Source organism: Vipera ursinii (genome assembly GCF_947247035.1).
Source record: "Vipera ursinii genome assembly, chromosome: W".
NCBI lineage: Eukaryota > Metazoa > Chordata > Lepidosauria > Squamata > Viperidae > Vipera > Vipera ursinii.
The window spans coordinates 13,745,572-13,756,312 of NC_139522.1; positions in this window are offsets into that span (position 1 = coordinate 13,745,572).

Sequence of the window (10,741 nt, forward strand, 5' to 3'; positions counted from 1 at the left end):
GGGGGAACATGAATATGTGTTTGTTTTTCGAATTTGAGCTCTATCTGCAATGGGCACTTTTCATGCTATAAGCAGTTTTTCCTAACAAATGCAAGATATAACATGGGCTATCTCCGCAAGGAGAAATCAGATCTGCATAACTCATGGTTTTTTGGTCTTCGGTGAGCCGGGGGAACATGAATATGTGTTTGTTTTTCAAATTTGAGCTCTATCTGCAAAGGGCACTTTTCTTGCTAAAAGCAGTTTTTCCTAACAAATGCAAGATATAACATGGGCTATCTCCGCAAGGAGAAATCAGATCTGCATAACTCATGTTTTTTTGGTCTTCGGGGAGGTGGGGGAACATGAATACGTGTTTGTTTTTCGAATTTGAGCTCTATCTGCAAAGGGCACTTTTCTTGCTAAAAGCAGTTTTTCCTAACAAATGCAAGATATAACATGGGCTATCTCCGCAAGGAGACATCAGATCTGCATAACTCATGGTTTTTTGGTCTTCGGTGAGCCGGGGGAACATAAATATGTGTTTGTTTTTCGAATTTGAGCTCTATCTGCAATGGGCACTTTTCATGCTATAAACAATTTTTCCTAACAAATGCAAGATATAACATGGGCTATCTCCGCAAGGAGACATCAGATCTGCATAACTCATGGTTTTTTGTTCTTCGGTGAGCCGGGAGAACATGAATATGTGTTTGTTTTTCGAATTTGAACTCTATCTGCAAAGGGCACTTGTCTTGCTAAAAGCAGTTTTTCCTAACAAATGCAAGATATAACATGGGCTATCTCCGCAAGGAGACATCAGAACTGCAAAACGCATGGTTTTTTGGTCTTCGGTGAGCCGGGAGAGCATGAATATGTGTTTGTTTTTCGAATTTGAGCTCTATCTGCAAAGGGCACTTTTCTTGCTAAAAGCAGTTTTTACTAACAAATGCAAGATATAACATGGGCTATCTCGGCAAGGAGACATCAGAACTGCAAAATGCATGGTTTTTTGGTCTTCGGGGAGGTTGGGGAACATGAATACGTGTTTGTTTTTCGAATTTGAGCTCTATCTGCAAAGGGCACTTTTCATGCTATAAGCAGTTTTTCCCAACAAATGCAAGATATAACATGGGCTATCTCCGCAAGGAGACATCAGATCTGCATAACTCATGGTTTTTTGGTCTTCGGGGAGGTTGGGGAACATGAATACGTGTTTGTTTTTTGAATTTGAGCTCTATCTGCAAAGGGCACTTTTCTTGCTAAAAGCAGTTTTTCCTAAGAAATGCAAGATATAACAAGATATATCTCCGCAAGGAGACATCAGATCTGCAAAACTCATGGTTTTTTGGTCTTCGGTGAGCCGGGGGAACATGAATATGTGTTTGTTTTTCGAATTTGAGCTCTATCTGCAATGGGCACTTTTCATGCTATAAGCAGTTTTTCCTAACAAATGCAAGATATAACATGGGCTATCTCCGCAAGGAGACATCAGATCTGCATAACACATGGTTTTTTGGTCTTCGGTGAGCCGGGGGAACATGAATATGTGTTTGTTTTTCGAATTTGAGCTCTATCTGCAATGGGCACTTTTCATGCTATAAACAGTTTTTCCAAACAAATGCAAGATATAACATGGGCTATCTCCGCAAGGAGACATCAGAACTGCAAAACGCATGGTTTTTTGGTCTTCGGGGAGGTGGGGGAACATGAATACGTGTTTGTTTTTCGAATTTGAGCTCTATCTGCAAAGGGCACTTTTCTTGCTAAAAGCAGGTTTTCCTAACAAATGCAAGATATAACATGGGCTATCTCTGCAAGGAGACATCAGATCTGCATAACTCATGGTTTTTTGGTCTTCGGTGAGCCGGGGGAACATAAATATGTGTTTGTTTTCGAATTTGAGCTCTATCTGCAATGGGCACTTTTCATGCTATAAACAGTTTTTCCTAACAAATGCAAGATATAACATGGGCTATCTCCGCAAGGAGACATCAGATCTGTAAAACTCATGGTTTTTTGGTATTTGGTGAGCCGGGGGAACATGAATATGTGTGTTTTTCGAATTTGAGCTCTATCTGCAAAGGGCACTTTTCTTGCTAAAAGCAGTTTTTCCTAAGAAATGCAAGATATAACATGGGCTATCTCCGCAAGGAGACATCAGATCTGCAAAACTCATGGTTTTTTGGTCTTCGGTGAGCCGGGGGAACATGAATATGTGTTTGTTTTTCGAATTTGAGCTCTATCTGCAATGGGCACTTTTCATGCTATAAACAGTTTTTCCAAACAAATGCAAGATATAACATGGGCTATCTCCGCAAGGAGACATCAGAACTGCAAAACGCATGGTTTTTTGGTCTTCGGGGAGGTGGGGGAACATGAATACGTGTTTGTTTTTCTAATTTGAGCTCTATCTGCAAAGGGCACTTTTCTTGCTAAAAGCAGTTTTTCCTAACAAATGCAAGATATAACATGGGCTATCTCCGCAAGGAGACATCAGATCTGCATAACTCATGGTTTTTTGGTCTTCGGTGAGCCGGGGGAACATAAATATGTGTTTGTTTTTCGAATTTGAGCTGTATCTGCAATGGGCACTTTTCATGCTATAAACAGTTTTTCCTAACAAATGCAAGATATAACATGGGCTATCTCCGCAAGGAGACATCAGATCTGTAAAACTCATGGTTTTTTGGTATTTGGTGAGCCGGGGGAACATGAATATGTGTGTTTTTCGAATTTGAGCTCTATCTGCAAAGGGCACTTTTCTTGCTATAAGCAGTTTTTCCTAACAAATGCAAGATATAACATGGGCTATCTCCGCAAGGAGACATCAGATCTGCATAACTCATGGTTTTTTGGTCTTCGGGGAGGTTGGGGAACATGAATACGTGTTTGTTTTTCGAATTTGAGCTCTATCTGCAAAGGGCACTTTTCTTGCTAAAAGCAGTTTTTCCTAACAAATGCAAGATATAACATGGGCTATCTCCGCAAGGAGACATCAGATCTGCATAACATGGTTTTTTGGTCTTCGGTGAGCCGGGGCAGCATGAATATGTGTTTGTTTTTCGAATTTGAGCTCTATCTGCAAAGGGCACTTTTCTTGCTATAAGCAGTTTTTCCTAACAAATGCAAGATATAACATGGGCTATCTCCGCAAGGAGACATCAGATCTGCATAACTCATGGTTTTTTGTTTTTCGGTGAGCCGGGAGAACATGAATATGTGTTTGTTTTTCGAATTTGAGCTCTATCTGCAAAGGGCACTTTTCTTGCTAAAAGCAGTTTTTCCTAACAAATGCAAGATATAACATGGGCTATCTCCGCAAGGAGACATCAGAACTGCAAAAGGCATGGTTTTTTGGTCTTCGGTGAGCCGGGGGAGCATGAATATGTGTTTGTTTTTCGAATTTGAGCTCTATCTGCAAAGGGCACTTTTCTTGCTATAAGCAGTTTTTCCTAACAAATGCAAGATATAACATGGGCAATCTCCGCAAGGAGACATCAGATCTGCATAACTCATGGTTTTTTGGTCTTCGGTGAGCCGGGGGAACATGAATATGTGTTTGTTTTTCGAATTTGAGCTCTATCTGCAATGGGCACTTTTCATGCTATAAACAGTTTTTCCAAACAAATGCAAGATATAACATGGGCTATCTCCGCAAGGAGACATCAGAACTGCAAAACGCATGGTTTTTTGGTCTTCGGGGAGGTGGGGGAACATGAATACGTGTTTGTTTTTCGAATTTGAGCTCTATCTGCAAAGGGCACTTTTCTTGCTAAAAGCAGTTTTTCCTAACAAATGCAAGATATAACATGGGCTATCTCCGCAAGGAGACATCAGATCTGCATAACTCATGGTTTTTTGGTCTTCAGTGAGCCGGGGGAACATAAATATGTGTTTGTTTTTCGAATTTGAGCTCTATCTGCAATGGGCACTTTTCATGCTATAAACAGTTTTTCCTAACAAATGCAAGATATAACATGGGCTATCTCCGCAAGGAGACATCAGATCTGTAAAACTCATGGTTTTTTGGTATTTGGTGAGCCGGCGGAACATGAATATGTGTGTTTTTCGAATTTGAGCTCTATCTGCAAAGGGCACTTTTCTTGCTATAAGCAGTTTTTCCTAACAAATGCAAGATATAACATGGGCTATCTCCGCAAGGAGACATCAGATCTGCATAACTCATGGTTTTTTGGTCTTCGGGGAGGTTGGGGAACATGAATACGTGTTTGTTTTTCGAATTTGAGCTCTATCTGCAAAGGGCACTTTTCTTGCTAAAAGCAGTTTTTCCTAACAAATGCAAGATATAACATGGGCTATCTCCGCAAGGAGACATCAGATCTGCATAACATGGTTTTTTGGTCTTCGGTGAGCCGGGGCAGCATGAATATGTGTTTGTTTTTCAAATTTGAGCTCTATCTGCAAAGGGCACTTTTCTTGCTATAAGCAGTTTTTCCTAACAAATGCAAGATATAACATGGGCTATCTCCGCAAGGAGACATCAGATCTGCATAACTCATGGTTTTTTGTTTTTCGGTGAGCCGGGAGAACATGAATATGTGTTTGTTTTTCGAATTTGAGCTCTATCTGCAAAGGGCACTTTTCTTGCTAAAAGCAGTTTTTCCTAACAAATGCAAGATATAACATGGGCTATCTCCGCAAGGAGAAATCAGAACTGCAAAAGGCATGGTTTTTTGTTCTTTGGTGAGCCGGGGGAGCATGAATATGTGTTTGTTTTTCGAATTTGAGCTCTATCTGCAAAGGGCACTTTTCTTGCTATAAGCAGTTTTTCCTAACAAATGCAAGATATAACATGGGCTATCTCCGCAAGGAGACATCAGATCTGCAAAACTCATGATTTTTTGGTCTTCGGGGAGGTTGGGGAACATGAATACGTGTTTGTTTTTCGAATTTGAGCTCTATCTGCAAAGGGCACTTTTCTTGCTAAAAGCAGTTTTTCCTAACAAATGCAAGATATAACATGGGCTATCTCTGCAAGGAGACATCAGATCTGCATAACATGGTTTTTTGGTCTTCGGTGAGCCGGGGCAGCATGAATATGTGTTTGTTTTTCGAATTTGAGCTCTATCTGCAAAGGGCACTTTTCTTGCTATAAGCAGTTTTTCCTAACAAATGCAAGATATAACATGCGCTATCTCCGCAAGGAGACATCAGATCTGCATAACTCATGGTTTTTTGTTTTTCGGTGAGCTGGGAGAACATGAATATGTGTTTGTTTTTCGAATTTGAGCTCTATCTGCAAAGGGCACTTTTCTTGCTAAAAGCAGTTTTTCCTAACAAATGCAAGATATAACATGGGCTATCTCCGCAAGGAGACATCAGAACTGCAAAAGGCATGGTTTTTTGGTCTTCGGTGAGCCGGGGGAGCATGAATATGTGTTTGTTTTTCGAATTTGAGCTCTATCTGCAAAGGGCACTTTTCTTGCTATAAGCAGTTTTTCCTAACAAATGCAAGATATAACATGGGCAATCTCCGCAAGGAGACATCAGATCTGCATAACTCATGGTTTTTTGGTCTTCGGTGAGCCGGGGGAACATGAATATGTGTTTGTTTTTCGAATTTGAGCTCTATCTGCAAAGGGCACTTTTCTTGCTAAAAGCAGTTTTTCCTAACAAATGCAAGATATAACATGGGCTATCTCCGCAAGGAGACATCAGAACTGCAAAACGCATGGTTTTTTGGTCTTTGGGGAGGTTGGGGAACATGAATACGTGTTTGTTTTTCGAATTTGAGCTCTATCTGCAAAGGGCACTTTTCTTGCTAAAAGCAGTTTTTCCTAACAAATGCAAGATATAACATGGACTATCTCCGCAAGGAGACATCAGATCTGCATAACTCATGGTTTTTTGGTCTTCGGTGAGCCGGGGGAACATGAATATGTGTTTGTTTTTCAAATTTGAGCTCTATCTGCAATGGGCACTTTTCATGCTATAAACAGTTTTTCCAAACAAATGCAAGATATAACATGGGCTATCTCCGCAAGGAGACATCAGAACTGCAAAACGCATGTTTTTTTGGTCTTCGGGGAGGTGGGGGAACATGAATACGTGTTTGTTTTTCGAATTTGAGCTCTATCTGCAAAGGGCACTTTTCTTGCTAAAAGCAGTTTTTCCTAACAAATGCAAGATATAACATGGGCTATCTCCGCAAGGAGACATTAAATCTGCATAACTCATGGTTTTTTGGTCTTCGGTGAGCCGGGGGAACATAAATATGTGTTTGTTTTTCGAATTTGAGCTCTATCTGCAAAGGGCACTTTTCTTGCTAAAAGCAGTTTTTCCTAACAAATGCAAGATATAACATGGGCTATCTCCGCAAGGAGACATTAGAACTGCAAAACGCATGGTTTTTTGGTCTTCGGGGAGGTTGGGGAACATGAATACGTGTTTGTTTTTCGAATTTGAGCTCTATCTGCAAAGGGCACTTTTCTTGCTAAAAGCAGTTTTTCCTAACAAATGCAAGATATAACATGGGCTATCTCCGCAAGGAGACATCAGATCTGCAAAACTCATGGTTTTTTGGTCTTCGGTGAGCTGGGGGAACATGAATATGTGTTTGTTTTTCGAATTTGAGCTCTATCTGCAATGGGCACTTTTCATGCTATAAGCAGTTTTTCCTAACAAATGCAAGATATAACATGGGCTATCTCCGCAAGGAGACATCAGATCTGCATAACTCATGGTTTTTTGGTCTTCGGTGAGCCGGGGGAACATGAATATGTGTTTGTTTTTCAAATTTGAGCTCTATCTGCAATGGGCACTTTTCATGCTATAAACAGTTTTTCCAAACAAATGCAAGATATAACATGGGCTATCTCCGCAAGGAGACATCAGAACTGCAAAACGCATGGTTTTTTGGTCTTCGGGGAGGTGGGGGAACATGAATACGTGTTTGTTTTTTGAATTTGAGCTCTATCTGCAAAGGGCACTTTTCTTGCTAAAAGCAGTTTTTCCTAAGAAATGCAAGATATAACATGGGCTATCTCCGCAAGGAGACATCAGATCTGCAAAACTCATGGTTTTTTGGTCTTCGGTGAGCCGGGGGAACATGAATATGTGTTTGTTTTTCGAATTTGAGCTCTATCTGCAATGGGCACTTTTCATGCTATAAGCAGTTTTTCCTAACAAATGCAAGATATAACATGGGCTATCTCCGCAAGGAGACATCAGATCTGCAAAACTCATGGTTTTTTGGTCTTCGGTGAGCCGGGGGAACATGAATATGTGTTTGTTTTTCGAATTTGAGCTCTATCTGCAATGGGCACTTTTCATGCTATAAACAGTTTTTCCAAACAAATGCAAGATATAACATGGGCTATCTCCGCAAGGAGACATCAGAACTGCAAAACGCATGGTTTTTTGGTCTTCGGGGAGGTGGGGGAACATGAATACGTGTTTGTTTTTCTAATTTGAGCTCTATCTGCAAAGGGCACTTTTCTTGCTAAAAGCAGTTTTTCCTAACAAATGCAAGATATAACATGGGCTATCTCCGCAAGGAGACATCAGATCTGCATAACTCATGGTTTTTTGGTCTTCGGTGAGCCGGGGGAACATAAATATGTGTTTGTTTTTCGAATTTGAGCTGTATCTGCAATGGGCACTTTTCATGCTATAAACAGTTTTTCCTAACAAATGCAAGATATAACATGGGCTATCTCCGCAAGGAGACATCAGATCTGTAAAACTCATGGTTTTTTGGTATTTGGTGAGCCGGGGGAACATGAATATGTGTGTTTTTCGAATTTGAGCTCTATCTGCAAAGGGCACTTTTCTTGCTATAAGCAGTTTTTCCTAACAAATGCAAGATATAACATGGGCTATCTCCGCAAGGAGACATCAGATCTGCATAACTCATGGTTTTTTGGTCTTCGGGGAGGTTGGGGAACATGAATACGTGTTTGTTTTTCGAATTTGAGCTCTATCTGCAAAGGGCACTTTTCTTGCTAAAAGCAGTTTTTCCTAACAAATGCAAGATATAACATGGGCTATCTCCGCAAGGAGACATCAGATCTGCATAACATGGTTTTTTGGTCTTCGGTGAGCCGGGGCAGCATGAATATGTGTTTGTTTTTCGAATTTGAGCTCTATCTGCAAAGGGCACTTTTCTTGCTATAAGCAGTTTTTCCTAACAAATGCAAGATATAACATGGGCTATCTCCGCAAGGAGACATCAGATCTGCATAACTCATGGTTTTTTGTTTTTCGGTGAGCCGGGAGAACATGAATATGTGTTTGTTTTTCGAATTTGAGCTCTATCTGCAAAGGGCACTTTTCTTGCTAAAAGCAGTTTTTCCTAACAAATGCAAGATATAACATGGGCTATCTCCGCAAGGAGACATCAGAACTGCAAAAGGCATGGTTTTTTGGTCTTCGGTGAGCCGGGGGAGCATGAATATGTGTTTGTTTTTCGAATTTGAGCTCTATCTGCAAAGGGCACTTTTCTTGCTATAAGCAGTTTTTCCTAACAAATGCAAGATATAACATGGGCAATCTCCGCAAGGAGACATCAGATCTGCATAACTCATGGTTTTTTGGTCTTCGGTGAGCCGGGGGAACATGAATATGTGTTTGTTTTTCGAATTTGAGCTCTATCTGCAATGGGCACTTTTCATGCTATAAACAGTTTTTCCAAACAAATGCAAGATATAACATGGGCTATCTCCGCAAGGAGACATCAGAACTGCAAAACGCATGGTTTTTTGGTCTTCGGGGAGGTGGGGGAACATGAATACGTGTTTGTTTTTCGAATTTGAGCTCTATCTGCAAAGGGCACTTTTCTTGCTAAAAGCAGTTTTTCCTAACAAATGCAAGATATAACATGGGCTATCTCCGCAAGGAGACATCAGATCTGCATAACTCATGGTTTTTTGGTCTTCAGTGAGCCGGGGGAACATAAATATGTGTTTGTTTTTCGAATTTGAGCTCTATCTGCAATGGGCACTTTTCATGCTATAAACAGTTTTTCCTAACAAATGCAAGATATAACATGGGCTATCTCCGCAAGGAGACATCAGATCTGTAAAACTCATGGTTTTTTGGTATTTGGTGAGCCGGCGGAACATGAATATGTGTGTTTTTCGAATTTGAGCTCTATCTGCAAAGGGCACTTTTCTTGCTATAAGCAGTTTTTCCTAACAAATGCAAGATATAACATGGGCTATCTCCGCAAGGAGACATCAGATCTGCATAACTCATGGTTTTTTGGTCTTCGGGGAGGTTGGGGAACATGAATACGTGTTTGTTTTTCGAATTTGAGCTCTATCTGCAAAGGGCACTTTTCTTGCTAAAAGCAGTTTTTCCTAACAAATGCAAGATATAACATGGGCTATCTCCGCAAGGAGACATCAGATCTGCATAACATGGTTTTTTGGTCTTCGGTGAGCCGGGGCAGCATGAATATGTGTTTGTTTTTCAAATTTGAGCTCTATCTGCAAAGGGCACTTTTCTTGCTATAAGCAGTTTTTCCTAACAAATGCAAGATATAACATGGGCTATCTCCGCAAGGAGACATCAGATCTGCATAACTCATGGTTTTTTGTTTTTCGGTGAGCCGGGAGAACATGAATATGTGTTTGTTTTTCGAATTTGAGCTCTATCTGCAAAGGGCACTTTTCTTGCTAAAAGCAGTTTTTCCTAACAAATGCAAGATATAACATGGGCTATCTCCGCAAGGAGAAATCAGAACTGCAAAAGGCATGGTTTTTTGTTCTTTGGTGAGCCGGGGGAGCATGAATATGTGTTTGTTTTTCGAATTTGAGCTCTATCTGCAAAGGGCACTTTTCTTGCTATAAGCAGTTTTTCCTAACAAATGCAAGATATAACATGGGCTATCTCCGCAAGGAGACATCAGATCTGCAAAACTCATGATTTTTTGGTCTTCGGGGAGGTTGGGGAACATGAATACGTGTTTGTTTTTCGAATTTGAGCTCTATCTGCAAAGGGCACTTTTCTTGCTAAAAGCAGTTTTTCCTAACAAATGCAAGATATAACATGGGCTATCTCTGCAAGGAGACATCAGATCTGCATAACATGGTTTTTTGGTCTTCGGTGAGCCGGGGCAGCATGAATATGTGTTTGTTTTTCGAATTTGAGCTCTATCTGCAAAGGGCACTTTTCTTGCTATAAGCAGTTTTTCCTAACAAATGCAAGATATAACATGGGCTATCTCCGCAAGGAGACATCAGATCTGCATAACTCATGGTTTTTTGTTTTTCGGTGAGCTGGGAGAACATGAATATGTGTTTGTTTTTCGAATTTGAGCTCTATCTGCAAAGGGCACTTTTCTTGCTAAAAGCAGTTTTTCCTAACAAATGCAAGATATAACATGGGCTATCTCCGCAAGGAGACATCAGAACTGCAAAAGGCATGGTTTTTTGGTCTTCGGTGAGCCGGGGGAGCATGAATATGTGTTTGTTTTTCGAATTTGAGCTCTATCTGCAAAGGGCACTTTTCTTGCTATAAGCAGTTTTTCCTAACAAATGCAAGATATAACATGGGCAATCTCCGCAAGGAGACATCAGATCTGCATAACTCATGGTTTTTTGGTCTTCGGTGAGCCGGGGGAACATGAATATGTGTTTGTTTTTCGAATTTGAGCTCTATCTGCAAAGGGCACTTTTCTTGCTAAAAGCAGTTTTTCCTAACAAATGCAAGATATAACATGGGCTATCTCCGCAAGGAGACATCAGAACTGCAAAACGCATGGTTTTTTGGTCTTTGGGGAGGTTGGGGAACATGA